The sequence below is a fragment of the Cornus florida genome, unplaced genomic scaffold (assembly GCF_030987335.1).
Source record: "Cornus florida cultivar Cherokee Brave unplaced genomic scaffold, ASM3098733v1 CherokeeBrave_3.0.0_Hap2_Chr10, whole genome shotgun sequence".
In the NCBI taxonomy this organism is placed as follows: Eukaryota; Viridiplantae; Streptophyta; class Magnoliopsida; order Cornales; family Cornaceae; genus Cornus; species Cornus florida.
Genome location: NW_026775580.1, coordinates 32,878,915 through 32,884,594, shown reverse-complemented (window position 1 = coordinate 32,884,594; position 5,680 = coordinate 32,878,915). Strand labels below are relative to the sequence as shown.

The window sequence follows — 5,680 nt, the reverse complement described above, 5'->3', positions numbered from 1 at the left end:
TATGGGGCATGTCACAGGCGTGTCCAAACGTGTCTGATAAATTGACCAAAAAAAAAAAAAAGGACGAGGACATTTGTCAGGTGTGTCGAACACATGTTCATCCAGCCGTGTCGCGCTTCACAGCATGCATCCAAAAGAATTTATGGTGGCAACATTATAAATATTCTAATATATATAAATTAAATTAAAACTAAAAGAATTTATGGCGGTAACTATATAATTTTATCATTCACGTTGGACCAAAAGAAGTAAAAAACAACCATCTCAACAACAGCAACTTCGACACTTCTTTCTCTCTCTCTCGAACGAACAAACAACAACTACTTTGAGACTTTTAACAAAGCTTCAATTCAAAATCCTCCTAAACCGGATGTGTGCACCATATTGCGGTTGTAAGGTAATAGAGTGCATGGGGGCATGGACATAGGATGGTGACACCTCAAAAGAATAATGTTGGATGACCATAGCAAGAACAACTTTTGCTTCAACCACAGCTAAATTTTGGCCTACACAGATTCTGGAACCTAACCCAAACGGAAAAAATGAGGCTAAATGCTTTCGGTGATCAGCAAATCTCAACGGATTGAACTCATTAGCGTCTACTCCCCATATCTCTTTGTCATGATGAACAGCAGTCATGGCCAGAAGGAGTTGCGTGTCAGCTGGAATGTAAGGCTCCCTAGCTTAACATTGTTGGACGTTTGCCTCGTCATCATCACCGCTGGAGGGTAGAGTCTCTGTGTTTCATTGAGTATTACGCTCAACTGTCAAAGAAAATATAAAATTGTGTGAGCAAAAGGAGAAGCAATATCAAAGATGCTGAGCCCATAAAAAATATATTGTGACAGGATTGTTAGGCATCAAACAGTAAAAATACATGCTAAAATACTAAATGAGCTGTTAAACTATTGTTTTAGTCATGAAGCAATGCTAAATTCACAATCTTTTACTTCATTGTGGTCGTTCTATAAAGTACCACTACGAGGACAAGCGAGGTTAAGTTTTCTAAATTTACACATCCATATTGCTGATCTTACAGGTCTTCAAGCAAATTGCAAGAAAAGCTTTGTTCTGCTCAAGTTGATGATATTTCTTAGTGCATGTAAGACTCTCACCCAAGTATTTGTGACACTTCTACTAACAAGTTATTATGCCATCATAAAAAAGTCTCAGTTGTGGATTGTTTCAAAACTCGGTAAGTCATCTATAATTTACTTGCCATCTTGAAGTCATATAAATTTTCTGCAGCAGGGAGCCCATTGTCTCTGCAAATTCTAAACACTTATTCTCGTGCCTTACTCTGCCATTCTTGATGCAATGCCAGGAGGAGAAGTGCCCAAGTCAGAAGATTGGCAGTTGTTTCCTTTCCAGCAAAGCAGAAGGTCTTGCATTCGTCTATGATCTCCTCCACCTGCAATCTCTCCTCTTTTCCATCCTGGTTCTTGTGGGCAGACATTAACAAGGAAAGTAGAATTTTTGAATTTTCTCTTCTTTTGTTGTTCTTCCCAATTAAAGTCTTAATAGAATCTCTTGTTTCTTTCTCCATCCTCCACCTTATTCTGTTCTTCTTAGTGGGCAAAAACCTGTATATAATTCAATTTTGAGAGAGAAAAACATAACAACTTTCGCCCAAATCAAGAAACACAAAATAACAACTCAAAAAAGCTAGGTCTGATATGGAACGTTTACAAAGGATTCGTAATTCCTACTATCTAGAGGTAATAATAATAACTAATTATACCTGAATCCAGGAATATAGATACTCCTTATAGCCTCTGACGTCAGACTAACTTGCTGTTCTTGTAATTCAAAAATGTGCTTCCCCTCTTCAAAACTGCTCCCAAAAGCCGTTCTCGATATAATGTCTGCTGAGAGGTTCCGAAGTTCTCTGTGCACATCCACCTCAAATTCATCTCTCCTTCCTCTTTGTTCCTCCCACTTCTCCAGCATCTTAATAGTACTAGCCACAATTTCTGGCACTAAACCGTACCCTGTCAAAATATAATTTAGGCCATAGAAAATTTAGGAGCCTCAGTCACCACTGTCAAAGCATTCCTATGAATATAAAGTCATAAAACTAAAGTTGAATTTGCATTGGACTTGCGCCAGATTAACCGCAAGAATATCTTTATGCTGTTTGTTTTTTGGGGGCAAGAAACTGGCACACCCATTTGCCTCTACGAGGGCTTGTGCTTAGACCTGTCAATGGATTAAAATCCGATCTGAATCTGATCCTATTACTCATATATGGATTCAACAAAAAATCTGAAAACTCAATTACGATCCGAATCCGATAATTCGACTCCTTAACAAATCGGATATTGATTTATACTAATACGATCCTATTAAATTTATATATAATAATAATAATAATAATAATTTATATTATATATATACTACACTCCTATCATATTTATATTAGATGTAACAAATAATAATAATAATAATAATGTTACATGTACAATAGTATGGTGTTCTCACACATATACTAATAAATCTTGTAATATACATATTAATAATGTCATAATATTTATTCATTAACAAAGAGTAAATGATCTTTTCTTTTTCTTTTCTTTTTTTTTTCCCTATTTTATTTATCTTTTATTTCCTATCAATTTTTTCTAATCATTGTTTTTTATTATCTTTTGACATTAATTTTTTTTTTTTTTATAAAAAAATAAATTAAATTAAATTTTTATCGGAACCGATCAAATATCCATTTATTAACAAATCGGATATGGATTCACTTACAAAAAATCCGTCGAATTATCGAAACGGATCGGATCGAGTAAAATATTTATCCGAATCTAACATGTTCACAGGTCTAGCTATGCTCGCACACCCATTTACCTTTATTAGGACTTGAACTCTCACTCTTTCACTTTAGAATGGATACTATTTCCAAAGGTGGACATGGTTTTAGTACATTAGTGAGAAGAATAATTCTTTACAGGTGGTATCGGCCCTTAGTTGATAGACACAACAAGGGGTGGGGCCCACCACCTGATTTCGACCAAAATAACAAGGTTCTACTAAAAATGTTGGGATGAGTCACGTTAAAACTTGTAGATACATTGATAATCCAATGGGTTAACACCTCCAGTAAATTTTAAAATACCAAATTTCAACTCACTGCATCTACTAATTTAACTTCTAACTCTTGTCTTGCAAAAAAAAAAAAAAAAACACATTAATCCAGGACATAATAGGAGGTCAAATGTTAACTCATAGGAGAGGGACATGTTCTACCAAGTCAACAGATCCAAACACCAAATCATCCACCACGCAAGCCACATAAAAGATCTTACTCTTCTCACAGTAACATGTTTCTCTTTAGCATTAAGATGGAGATTGATAAAGCAATTTTTAGTTGAAAATTTTAAAATAAAGGAGAGACAGTGTGATGGAAAGAGAGGACAACCTTAACCCTCTCCATGTTAAAGGCCTGGTTTGTGATGTGAACAGCCCATTTCTCACCCATCAGCCTAATAAGTCCATCCCCCAATAGCAGCTTAGACTGAGGATTGGACTTCAACCATGGTTATCAAAATCGCGATGCTGAGTCGTAGAATCGCACGATTCTACGATTCAAAATCCAAAATCGATTCAAATCGTAACAAAATCGTTCAATTGGTAGAATCGAGTGTAGAATCGGTAGAATCGGGGATAGAATCGTAGAATCGTACGATTCTATACGATTCGATCGATTCTACAAATTTCATAATACACTGTCAAAAACTAACCCTAATTTGTCAAAGACTAAGCCCAATTTCATAATACACGCCAAAGAATAATCCTAAAGATTTCATCACTCCGACTATACAATAGGTGAAAAGAAGATAGGAATTCACTGGACAGTCACAGAAATCAGATTAAAATCACATAAATAGGCAAAACATGGTACCTTCGTCCTTGCTCGCTCGCTGGTAGAACTGTTTGCTGGTCTTCGTCATTGATCGCCAACCGCTGCTCGCCAGTCGCTGCTTCATCTGTCGCTGGTCTTCGTCGTTCACTGATCACTCCCCTCTGGTCGCCGCTCGTGTCGCTGATCCCCTCTTCTTCATCGCTGCTCCCCTCTTCTTTATCGCTGAGGCCATAATTGGAAGTGACAACTCACGCCCTAAAGGGAAAGCTCTAGTGTAGTGTTTGTGATCTCAGGAAGAAAAGGGTATTCCGCCTCTCAGGGTTGCCGTCCATAGTTTTCCAAATAAAAAAGAAATCAATGGGCCTTTAGCGGATTAGGTGTAAGAAATTAATAGGCCTTTAGCTGATTGTGTTTAAGGTTTTTTATTTATTATTTATTTATATATTTTTTGCTCCCTAATAATGAAATGTTTCATAATAGAAATGTGAATGAGGTTTTTATTTTTTATTTATCTATATAATATTTTTTTAAGTGTAATTTTAATTGTGCACAATTTGCGGGAGGGTAAAAAATTTTGGGGGAAGTCATTTTACTTATTTACAGGGCAAAAAATATCTCTTAAATGTCAAATTTTATTCTTTAATAGGCTGTAGTAAGGTTAGATATATTTGATTGTGTGTTTTGGCCTTATATTTATTATATTTTATAGATTTTATTATTTAAGAAGTTAGTTTCAATTATTTTTTCACAATTTGGTAGAATCTTACGATTCATGATCCGATTCTACGATTCCGATTCTACGAAGACTAAAACAATTCTGCGTAGAATCCCGATTTTAACAACCTTAACTTCAACTTCTCAAACGAACCACTGGTGTTGAGCATTACCTCCTTAATCACGTCCAGTTCGGCTATAGCCAAACGAGGATTTGCCCCAAACCAAAACAGGAAAGTCTTCCCATAAATGGTTGACCAGTTGTAGAAGTGTGGCATCACCCGAGTAAGGATATCATGGTTAAAAACAATTGGTCTTGATTCTGCTTCGGCGTGCATACGCCGTCTGATCCCGGCCGAGTTTCCGAAGATCGGACGGTAGCTAGGACTCAAAATGCCTTATTTCCTGAAGTGTTTTTGAATCTTCAGTGGAACCCAGATGAGGGAGTGTGTGAGTTTGAAGAAGAATATAAAAAGTAGAAAGATTAGAGTAACAAGTAGAAGATGCATGGTTGAAGGTCAGAGAGTGAGAGAGATGGGGTCGAAATGAATCAAATGATGGGTCCTATTTTGGTGATTAGATATCAAAAAAATAAAATAAAATAAGGAAGGAAGGAGAAGAAGAAGAAGGGCGTTGAAAATCGTATGATGGTTGCAATCGTTGTTAACAAATTTAGTTGCTGCTACTCGGCCCTAACATCGAGCTCTAAACTTTTTCCAAAGATGGGGCCCACCCTTCGACCTTTTGCTTTTGTTGCCAAACTTGGAGAAATGGGCCTGTGAATACTTTACACACACACACACACACATACATATAAGAATAATTTTGTATTATTATTTATTATATATAATATATTAATAAATTTATTGAAATAAATAACATTTTAAAATATTAAAATTAAATATAAAAATAATTTTATATATAGAATTCTAAGTTTAGGATTTTATTGGTATATTTTGATATAAAATTATTATTATGTATTTATTGAAATAAATTATACATTTTATTCTCTAATTAGATTTCTATTTATTGAATTTTACTATTTCCTACTGCTATAATATTATTAGTATTTCTCCTCTAATTAGATTTCCTTTTATTGAA

General features: G+C 35.2%; 1 pseudogene; it reads right to left on the bottom strand.

Annotated features, from left to right (window-relative positions):
- Nucleotides 1-345: 345 nt before the first annotated feature.
- Nucleotides 346-5,173, bottom strand: LOC132279581 (cytochrome P450 734A1-like; annotated as a pseudogene).
- Nucleotides 5,174-5,680: the final 507 nt, after the last annotated feature.